Here is an 11,665-nt window from a genome sequence, read left to right as displayed (position 1 = left end):
GTCGTGGAGGCCGGTGGTTGGCCTCCCTTTGGCTATAAATGAGGGGGAGGGGCAGAGCCCCCCTCTCTCATTTCTCGCCCGTCTTCTTGCTGCCCATTTCTTCTCCTTCTCCGTCTTGCTCCTGCTTCCATGGCGCCGATCAGGAGGTTTTCTGCGGCTAAAAAGGGAAAGGCCCCTCGGGAAACGCCTGATCCTCTCCCACTAAAGAAGTGGCTCCACCTTCCTCATGATGTCGGCGCGAGACAAGAGGTGACCAGGCCTTGGCAGTCGAGGCCTCCGCCCGGCTTCCCCATTCCTCTGTACGCCCTCACTCGGGATGAGGATGTGCGCCATTGAGCTATTCCAGGCGGCGCAGATCGAGTCGTCGCCGTCTTGCATGCCGAGCCACGGACCCACGCCAAAGATAGTTCGCGCGAGTTCGTGGTGTGGGCAGCGATGCCGCCCGACTCATGGATCCGGCTCCCGAGGTCCTTCGCCGACGAGCTGCCTCCAAGGGGGCCGCTTGAGCTGTGGCTGCAGCATGCCAGGTGTTGTAGCCTGGCCACCGGAGCTGAGGTCGAGGTGGTGCCCCCTGGGGATGTCTTCATGACCCACGGATGGGGCGAGGTCGCCCGGGCCTGCCGGGCAGTGGGGGCCCTCGCGATCCACTTTGAATACGACGACGCCTCCACCCTGTTCTTCAAGGTCTTCGACGAGGAGGGCCAGCGGCTGGAGTGCTGCCCTGGGGGAAGTAGCCTGCGGAACGCGACCGAGGGTGCCAGACCTACTTCCACCCCCGCCAGCACCTCCTCCGGCAGCAGCGGCGACTCTTGGGAATCCAGCGATTCTCCTGAGCCCAGCGAATCTCCGGAGTCCAGAGATGACAGCTACGTGCCGCCAAGCTCCCGCCGCGGTCGGAGCGCGGCGGCGGCTGCCGCTCGGCATCGTCGGTGATGCGTGCTGGCCTAGAGGAACCCTTCTCCTTTTGTTTCCCTGCTCGGAATTAGAATTAGCCCCGCGGGGCGTGTAAGGATCGACATGTTTTAATTCCTGCGTTGCTCTTTTGGTTTTATGATACAATCATGTGTCCTGATCAGGCATGATTACCCCCTTTTCTTCCCCTTAAGTAGTGTAGCGCTCTACGCCAGCGGGACCCAGTCCCCAGGCAGGCTTCAGCCGTCGCTAGTATGCCAGGTCGCAATGTCGTGGTCAAGGCTAAGAGGTGAGCGGCCCGAGGTCCGGTGAGAGCTCGAGAGGCGCGATGCTCGCGAGGTCCCCCTTGGCGTGCAAGCAGCTGCCCAAGAAACAGAAAGGGAAGTAAAACTGTCGGAGCGGGAGTGCGAGACTAGGGCGAGCGGGTTGTGAGTCTGATAATGTGACACGTATGACTTATCTTTTAGCAGACTCACCGCGATTTCCCCGAGTGGTGTCCATTTATGCACCCGCGGTAGTGTCACCAGGCTGGGCCCATGACGATAACCTTCTTCCCTTGCTTGCCTAGGTGCTCTATGTCCTCGGGTCCCGGCCCTCGAGCAGGCTGAGCCGCCGTTGGTATGCCAGGTCGCGATGCCATGGTCAAGGCTAGAGGGTGAGAGCTGGAGAGCCAGTAGGAGGTCCTGAGGCGCAATGTTCAAGATCCCCCCCTTTAACGTGCAAGTGACTCGCGAGGTAAGGTGGTGACCATCGGGGCCTGCCTGTAGATCGGCCTCGGGTGAACCTGCAAGTTAGCTGGCAGGAGAGATTGCAATTCCTCACGGGGCAGACTGCCTGCCCCTGGACCCTTCACAGGAAGACGAAGGCACCGAGGACCTGGTGAGGTGGCGTGCGCGAGGTGGGCCGCCAGCCAGAGCTCGGTTCTCGGGTTTGTCAGCGTTGCAGGGATGGACCCAAGCACAAGCGTCGTGCCAGCGTGAGTAGCCCCCGCTGTGGGGCGGGCAGAGGACAGGTCAACAAGCGTAAGGAGGCCGCAAGGCGGTTAAGATTTGAAGTGAGCAGGCAGTGGTCATAGATAAGTTCATGAGAGATAGTTAGGCAGCTCTGACGGATGCAAAAGGATACATGCCGCAGGGACGGACCCACGCGGATTGGGGATAGTGTAGCCCGAGGGGCGCCCCCAAACCGGTCGAACTAAAAAGATGTCACCTAGCACCGTTGCTGAAGAGATGTCGGGGTAACGGAAGGCGTGGGCCGCTGAGTTCATCCTTCATGAGCCGCCTTGGCCCTGAGCCTCGGGAGGCTCCGGGGGCCTGGGGGCTCCTGAAGGTGCATCTCCATCTCTGCCAAGATCGCCCGGTGCCTAGCCTCCCGAGCCTCCAGGACATTCCGCATGCGGTGCTGGAACGCCCCAGCCGCGCTCGGCAGGCCGAAGGGCATGCGAACGTAGCTGTGAGGCGGACCCCCGCATCGGCCGACACGAGACGGCCAGAAGAGCTGCCGAGATGCGGCCATGTTGAGCCCTGGGATGTCGATGCAGACGCGGAACTCCTTACCCTCTTTAGGGCAATGAACCGCACCCCACGGTGAACGGCGATCGCCCTGCAGAACCCTTGCCTCCTGAATCTCCTGGACTGCCTTGCTTATGAACTCCTGAGCGCCTAACGCCTTACACCCTGCGCCTTCTCCTACGAAGCATGCGCTGAAGCACGCCTCCACGTGGTGCCAAAGAGCCTTCCTCGTGACGCTGGCCAGGTTTGAGGCCCTCCAGATGACAGCCCCCAATCCCAGCCCGAGAGGGGCGTCGGGCGCGCTTTCCTATGCGATAGGTGAAGGCGTTGTCGGCGTTCTGTTAACGGGGGTCCCCAGACTTGGCTGCCTTCGGCCTGCGGCGTGGCTCAAGCAGTGGCCCAATACGGCCCGTCTACATCAACCCAAGCTCAAGACCCTCACGAGGGGCCAAGCCTCGCGGGGTGGACGACGCAAGGCTTCCTCAGGGACGGCCTCACCAGGCAGGCTCGCGAGGAGGCGGAGAGATCAAGGCAAGGAGTACCTTGCGAGGTGCTCGTGACGCAAGCCATGACGATCAAGACCAGGCGGGCTCGAGGCGGGCGCCAGCCTGTGTAGTGTCCTCGTTTCTTGTTTGGTGCAAAGGGAGCAAGCGCAGGCGCGGAGTACCGAGGCATCAAGCAAAGGTTATCATATCGGTGCAACGAGACCAAGACCAGCAGAGCGGCAGGATGGAGGTCACGGTGGAGCCCAAGACGGCATCATCACCAGTGCCTTTGGCAGTCGAAGACCAACTTTAGTCAGGATAATTGTACTAGCTGTTCCCCTTCAAAATGGTCGTTGTTGGCTCCCTTCCCGCTCAATATTTGGGAAGAGGACCAGGGCCCCTATAAATAGAGATAGCCACCAGAAAAGGACGATCTCATCTCATCCAGAGCGGATCGAATCCATCCCAAGTAGAACACCGCACCAGCTCAAGAACACCCCTCGCGAGGCTGTTCTTCCTCTGTACTGTTCATCATCAGCCCCTGAGGCAATCCACCACACCACACACTAGAGTAGGGTATTACACCACAACGGTGGCCCGAACTAGTATAAACGTTGTGTCCCTTGTGTTGTTCATCGTGTAGCTTAGATTCACGGCGAGGCGTTGGGACGTGGATAGGTAGGGGGAACATCTTCGCGGGCACCCCAGAGTTCGAACCTTAAGGGTTTTGCCGGAACCCGATATGCGACATTTGGCGCGCTAGGTAGGGGTGCGCCGGAATCTTTCTTCCGCTGTTCCGTGTTCCATCGTTCGTCGCATCCATGACAGACGCTCGCTAAGCTCACGCCGAGCGTTGGGCTGCTCTCGCCGCCCGCGTCGCCCAGACGGCTCCCGTCGGTGGGCCTCCTCGTCGTTCTCCGTCGCCTGCCGCCAAGCCGCCACCGGCCAGGCGGGGAACAAGCAGCAAGCGTCGTCGCTGCATCCCTCGGTGCTGCGGGAAGGCCGCACCGCCACTCCGTCGCTAACTCCAGCTGGTTCGTCTTCTCACGCTCGTCGCGCTCCCACGGACGCGCAGGCCGCGTTGCTCCTCGCACGTGAGCTCCTGCACTACCGCCCCGTCGACGACCGCTACGAGGAGTGGCTCGCTCGCATCACCGAGCTCGTTAGCGCCGTAGGGGGCTCCCCTGCGCCGTCCCTCTTGCTGCCTCGCCCTCCATCCTGCGTGGGTGATGCAGCTCAGGAGGTGCCTCCGCCACCTCCTCCCCAAGAAGGCGCCCTGGCTCCAAGGCGCGCGGCCCCTGGACGAGATCCACCGCGTCCAGCGCCCGCGCGGCAAGAAAGGAGCTGCCAAGAAATCCCTCGGCCCCAAGAAGGCGCTCGCATGCTCCCTGCTCCAGCTCGTCAAGACCGCATCCCTGCGCCAGCACGTCAAGACCCCACGCTGCCCCAGGCGGCGGCGCGCGGGAATCCCCAGGAGCAAACCCCGCGTCTGAAAAGGGCACCGGTGGCCACCGCAGGCTGCCGCGCCTTCACCACCGAGCTACGCAGTGTCGCCTGGCCGGGCAAGTTCAAGCCGGATCTGCCTCCACGCTACGACGGCACTACCGACCCCGCGGAGTTCCTACAGCTCTACGAGCTGGGCATCGAGGCGGCCAACGGGGACGAAAAGGTCATGGCGAACTGGTTTCCCATGGCGCTCAAAGATGGTGCCCGCACCTGGCTCCTGAACCTGCCTCCAGGCTCGATCTCCTCTTGGGACGAGACGCGCACCCGCTTCATCGCCAACTTCCAGGGCACTCGCGACCACCCTCCAGTCGTGGGTGACCTGCGCCGCATCAAGCAGCAACCTGGAGAGACCTTGCAGAAGTACATCCAGCGCTTCAACAACGCTCGCCTCAAGATTCCCAAGGTGACCGAGGAGGCCATCATCTCAGCCTTCTCTGACGGCGTCCACAACGTCAAGATGAAGGAGGAGCTGGCTATCCACGAGGGTCTGTGCACATCTCTGGAGCTGTTCAACCTGGCGACCAAGTGCGCAAGGGCTGAGGAGGGACGCCTCTCCCTTCTTGAGCTTCCAGCTGCTGACCAAGAAGAAGAAGACATCACCCAGCTCAAGGCCTCAGGAGGCAGGCATCTCCGGAGGCGCCGCGTCAGGATCTGCGCCCATGCAAGGGGCGCCTCCCTCCATCACATAGGAAGGCGCGCCTGGCGCCCTCCTTGGGCAAGGCTCGGGGGCTCTCTCCTGGAGGGCCTCAGACTTTGCCAAGATCACGAGGGAGGCGCTCGGGCACCACTTGGAGGCGTGCTTCGCGGCACGTTTCCCTCAGGAAGGCATGACCCAAGGAGGGCCCAACCCTCAGGAGTTCATCACCAAGGCCACTCAGGAGCTGCACGAATCAAGAGTCATTCGCGGCGATCGCCGCCTACCCGGCGTAGCTCCCCATCCAGGCGAGGATGGCGGGCTGCGCGTCTGCATCGACTACCCAGGGCTCAACCGAGTCGCTCCTCAAGAGCGTTTTTGGCCTTCGCGCGTGGGACGCTGCGAGGATCCGCCACACAGCTGCGTTCGCATGCCTTTCGGCCTTCCGAATGCGGCCGCTGCTCACCAGCGTCTTCTACGGAGCATTCTGGCAGCTCAGGAGGCCAGGCACCACGCGGTCCTGGCAGAGATGGAGATGGTCCTCGAGGAGCCGCCCGGACCCCCAGAGCCTCTCGAGGCTCAGGGCTCTGGTAGCTCGTGAGGATCGGCCTCTTCGCTGCGCATCGTCAGCTACCACAACACCCGCTCTACAATGGTATCAGGTGACATCTTTCGAGTTTCATTTCAGCTGGGAGCGCCCTCAGGGCTGCATTATTCCCAGGTCGCGTGGGTCTGTCCCTGCGGCATGTATCTCTTTTGCTTATGTCGCTAGTTCACCTTGCTGGGGGCGTCCCTCGGGCTGCATCATCCCCAAGCCGCTCGGACCTGACCCAGTGGCATGTATCTTTCCTGCATCTACCTAAGCCGATTTGCTTTTCATGCTTAACCTGCCTATGATAATCGCCTGCTCGATTGACACCTACCTTTGGAGCCGCTCGCGCTGGACGGCGCTTGTGCATGGGTCCGTCCCTGCAACATCGAGAAATCTGAGTGGTCGAGCTCTGGCCCGCGGTAGCCCCACAAACGTCACCTCACCAGGCCCTCAGTGCCCTCACCACTCTCTCGGAGCAACCAATGGACGACCAACAATCGTAATGGCAACCCTTGCTTCTCTCGTGTTGGTTTACAGGGACTACCTGAGGAATAATGTTAGGGGGGGGGGGGGGCGTCGCGAGCTCTCTCTCTCTCCCTCACCCGTACGATCCGCTCGCGCGTTAAAAGGGGGGCTCCTGAGCATCGCGACTCAGGAGCTCTTACTGGCTCTCCAGCCCTCACCCCCTGGCCTTGTCTACGGCATCGCGACCTGGCATACCAGCGGCGGCTGAGCTCGCTTGAGGGCCGGGACCTGAGGACGTAGAGCACGAAGGAGAGTGCGGGGAAGGGAGGAGAAGCTCACGAAGGCCTAACCCAGCTACATCTCAGCTGCCGACGCGCAAGCCCGGCACCTCGCGAAGGAACGGCTCCGTGCTTTCGAGATAAGTCTCGCTCCTGGAATAGATGTGACACCAAACCCCCACTTAATGCGGCTCTGTGACGGTGATGTTGCCTTCCTTTCTCACCTTTCGGCGGCTGCTTGAGCGCTAAAGGGGACCTCCTGAGCATCGCGCCTCAGGGGCTCTTACTGGACCTCGGGCCGCTCACCTCCTAGCCTTGACCACGGCATCGCGACCTGGCATACCAGCGACGACTGAAGCCTGCCTGGGGACCGGGACCTGTCAGTGTAGAGCATCAAGTCGTCGCAAGGTTAGAAAGGGGAAACCGAGCTGAAACAGGACAAGCATTTGCATCACTTCTTAATAAGGATAATATCAACAAAGGCATTCCAGACACTTTACATGCCTCCACGGGGTATTTGCTCGATTCCTCGCAGGGAACAAAAGGTACTAACCCTAAGGAGCCCTAACTACTCGCGCCTCCATGGTCGACGCCATCATCAACAGTGGGCCACGAGGGGCCAGCGCCGACCCCATCCAGATCAGCCGCGCTGGCGGCCTGATGCAGCTGCCCTGCTCCGAGCGCGGCGTGAGCTCGGGGGCACGTAGATGTCATCGCTCGTCTCCGGAGTCGCGAGAGCTCGGGAGAGTCGTCGGATCCCCAAGCATCTCCGCTGCTGCCAGAGGAGTCGTTGGGGAAGCGGGTGGCAGGCCTGGCCCTTGCCACATCACCGCCCTGGCTGCCTCCTCTGGGGCAGCACTCCAGCCGGCGGCCTTCTGCATCGAAGACCTTGAAGATCATCAAGGAGGCGCCATCGTATTCGAAATGAATCATGAGGGCACCCCCTGTTTGGCAGACCCGGGCGATCTCGCCCCAGCCTCGGGTCATGTAGACCTTGCCCGGAGCGACGACTTCAACCTCCGCTCCGGTCGCCAGGGTACCGCAGTCGGCGTGCTGCAGCCAAAGCTCGAGAGGCCCCCTCGGCGGCATCTCGAAGGCGAAGAAGGGAGGAAAGCGGATCCAGGAGCTCGGAGGCATGGCGGCATGGAGCACGAGCTCGCGAGAGGAGTCCGCGGCGTGGACTCCAGGAGCGATGGCGCGCACCGCCATGACTCGTCGGCGTCGCCGGTGGTGCGGGTGGCGCCGCTCGGCGTCTTCTTCTCCAGGGCCCTCAGCCCGGGCGTACAAAGGTAGCGGAAACCTAGGAGGTGGCCGCTTGTACCAAGGCCTCGATGTCTCCGGCCGAGCAACCTCGTCATGGCGGCCGGGACCGGCCGTTTCTTTGGCAGGAGCGGGTCGGGCCCCTCCCGGGGGGCCTTCCCTTTCTCCTCAGCTGAGAACCGGCGGATCGGTGCCATTGGTGGCAAGATGGAGGAGGAGCGAGGAAGAAGAAGCGAGCGGAGCGAGAAGAGATGGACTGCGAGGGCTCGCGCCTTTCCGTACATATAGTCCAGAGGAGGCCAACTGTCGGCCTCCACGATCGCAGGTAATCATGACTCTTTTTGCATGCAGCAGTGACTCATCAAATCGGGCAGTTGCCGAGGCAGCGTGGGGAAGCGGAGACGCCCACGTCCAATCAACCGCCATGCGGTGACCAAGGCCGCAGGCTGTTGGGGCCCGCGGCACTCCGCACTTGCCCTTTGGCTTCGCTGCTAAGCCAAGTTCGAGCGCGCCTTGGGCTCGGGGGCTACTGTCGGCGTTCTGGGAATGGGGGTCCCCAGACTTGCTTGCCTGCGGCCTGCGGCGTGGCTCAAGCAGTGGCCCATTACGGCCCGTCTACATCAACCCAAGCTCAAGACCCTCGCGAGGGGCCAAGCCTCGCGGGGCGGATGACGCAAGGCTTCCTCAGGGACGGCCTCACCAGGCAGGCTCGCGAGGAGGCGGAGAGATCAAGGCAAGGAGTACCTCGCGAGGTGCTCGTGACGCAAGCCATGACGATCAAGACCAGGCGGGCGCCAGCCTGTGCAGTGTCCTCGTTTCCTCTTTGGTGCAACGGGAGCAAGCGCAGGCGCGGAGTACCGAGGCATCAAGCAAAGGTTACCATATCGGTGCAACAAGACCAAGACCAGCAGAGCGGCAGGATGGAGGTCACGATGGAGCCCAAGACGGCGTCATCACCAGTGCCTTTGGCAGTCGAAGACCAACTTTAGTCAGGATAACTTGTACTAGCTGTTCCCCTTCAAAATGGCCGTTGTTGGCTCCCTTCCCGCTCAATATTTGGGAAGAGGACCAGGGCCCCTATAAATAGAGATATCCACCACAGTAGAAAAGGACGATCTCATCTCATCCAGAGCGGATCGAATCCATCCCAAGTAGAACACCGCACCAACTCAAGAACACCCCTGACGAGGCTGTTCTTCCTGTGTACTGTTCATCATCAGCCCCTGAGGCAATCCACCACACCACACACTAGAGTAGGGTATTACACCACAACGGTGGCCCGAAATAGTATAAACCTTGTGTCCCTTGTGTTGTTCATCGTGTAGCTTAGATTCACGGCGAGGCGTTGGGACGTGGATAGGTAGGGGGAAGATCTTCGCGCACCCCAGAGTTCGAACCTTAAGGGTTTTGCCGGAACCCGATATCCGACAGGCGCCCCATCTAGGGACCCGAGGCTCAGTGCAGCGCTGTCGGGTGATGCTTTCTCATGAGATCCTTGGCCCAGCTGCAGCTTCTTCGTCTTGGGGGCGACCTCAGAAGGGAGGACACCGCCCTCGTCGCCAGGTTTCTCAAATGCTGCGGCCTGGTAGCGCGCTCGAGGGAGCACGCCCGTCCTTCTCCTTGCAAGCGACCGTGATGATGCCGCCGCTCCCTGGCATCTTGAGGACATTGTAGCCGTGGTGCGTTGCTGCCATGAGCTTGGCCAGTGCTGGGTACCCGAGGATGGCATTGTACGGCAGACGAATGTCGGCGACGTCGAAGTCGATGAGCTCGGTGTGGTAGTTGTCACGCTCGCCGAAGGTGACAGGGAGACGAATCTACCCTATCAGATGCGTGGAACCGTCGGTCACTCCTGAGAACGGCTTGGTAGGCTGAAGCTGGTGATATGGCACTTGGAGTCTGTTGAACGTCTCAACGGAGAGAACGTTGAGCCCTGCTCCTCCATCAATGAGAGTCTTGGTGACCACCACGTTGCTGATGACGGGCGAGTAGAGCATTGGGAGCGCGCTGGCAGTTGCCGCGCACTTGAGCTGGTCGGAGGAGTTGAAGGTGATGGCGTGTTTGGACCACCTGAGCGGGCGAGTTGCTTCGGGCTTGCGGAGTGCGGCGTTCACCTCGCGCGCGAACTGCTTGAAGATGCGGTGAGAGGCTGGGCCTGAGAGCTGCCCAGGATGCAAGCGATGGCTCGAGGCTCCTGGAAGCCCCCAACCCCCTCGTCCTGGTGATGATCTTCATTCCTTCTCGGTGGTGGAGGCAGTGGAGGAAGAGCAACGTTGCCCTGAGGCCGGTCCTCGCGAGGCTGGTCCCTCCAGGCGCCCTCGCGAGGCTGGCCCTGCCAGCTATCCTCCCGAGGCTGGTCGCGCCACTCCCGGCGATGGTCGCGCCCGTCCCAGGGTCCTCCACCTCGGCCACCTCCACGACCGTAGCCTCGATCGTTGCGCTCGGGGCATCGACCAAGGCGGCCATCGCGGAGGGCCCTTAGCTCCTGGCAGTCGTTGGTGTTGTGGCTGTGAATGTTGTGGAAGACGCAGAACGGTCGGTTGCTCTTGGATGACTCGGGGTGGTCGCAGGCATGCTTCATCTCTGGCTCGGCTGCAAGCACAGCTGGTCCCTTGCGCTTCACTCCTTGGCCTTGGCTTTCTTGTCTTCTGGGTCAGCATCAGGGAGCTCGAGGAGGGAGAGGCATCCCTCCTCAGCCCTCGCACATTTGTCCGCCATGTTGAACATCTCCAGGGCTATGCAGAGGTCCTCGTGAATGGTGAGCTCCTCCTTCATCTTGACGTCGCGGACGCCATCAGCGAACGCCGAGATGATGGCCTCGTCCGACACCTTGGGGATCTTGAGGCGGACGTTGTTGAAGCGCTGGATGTACTTCTGCAGGGTCTCTCCTCGCTGCTGCTTGATGCGTCGCAGGTCACCCGCGGCGGGCCGGCGGTCGCGTGTGCCCTGGAAGTTGGTGATGAAGCGGTCGTGCATCTCATCCTAGGAGGAGACGGATCCCACTGGGAGGTTCAGGAGCCAGGAGCGCGCGCCGTCCTTGAGGGCCATGGGAAACCAGTTCGCCATGATCTTCTCATCGCCGCTGGACGCCTCGATGCTTAGCTCGTAGAGCGGCAGGAACTCAGCAGGGTCGGCGGTGCCGTCGTAGCGTGAGGGCAGGTCGGGCTTGAACTTGCCCGACCAGACGACGTTGCAAAGATCTGGGGTGAACGCGCGGCACCCTGCGGTGGTCACGGGAGCCCGTCGAGGGGGTGGAGCCTAGTCTTGGTGCCCGCGCGCTGATGACCCACAAGTGTAGGGGATCTATCGTAGTCCTTTCGATAAGTAAGAGTGTCGAACCCAACGAGGAGCAGAAGGAAATGACAAGCTGTCAGGACCCCGATCCTATGCCACACCGATCTAGCATGTAAGACCTCATATCACTTTGCGGCCTCACGCACGGTATTCCCACGGGTGTCGCCTTACCAGGCCCGGGACCGTTTGCGCCTTTTGGCTCACGTATATGACAGTGTCGCTAGCAACCATATGACAAAGAACCCGGGCTGACATGGCTAGTCATGAACCCAAAGTGGCATTAACTTACAGGGACGGGCATACGTGACCCAGCAACGAACGTGTCGGTCATCAGCGAGTGAATCCGGGCTATAGCAGCTGGGCTAGCAGGACTCCGGAGAATCCGGGCTATAGCAGGCTAACAGGACTCCGGTAGACACCGCGTGACATTTCCCCGAAGGGACAGACACAGGAACGAAGGACACATGCCGGCCAGCCTAAGTGTTCCGGAGCAGTAGCAAGCTACCAAGGCTCAGTGGAAGCACTAGGAGACATTTCCCGGTAAGAGAGGCTACCAAGGATAAACAACTAGATAGTCAGATCCCACACATACCAAGCATTTCAATAACATACACACAATATGCTCGATATGTGCAAATACAACATGGCATCACAACATGACTCTTCAACTCAAGTATTATTCAATAGGCTCCGAGGAGCGAGATATTACAAACATGGGTCTCTCGATC

Source organism: Aegilops tauschii, chromosome 4 (assembly GCF_002575655.3).
Source record: "Aegilops tauschii subsp. strangulata cultivar AL8/78 chromosome 4, Aet v6.0, whole genome shotgun sequence".
NCBI lineage: Eukaryota > Viridiplantae > Streptophyta > Magnoliopsida > Poales > Poaceae > Aegilops > Aegilops tauschii.
This window is presented reverse-complemented; position numbering follows the sequence as displayed.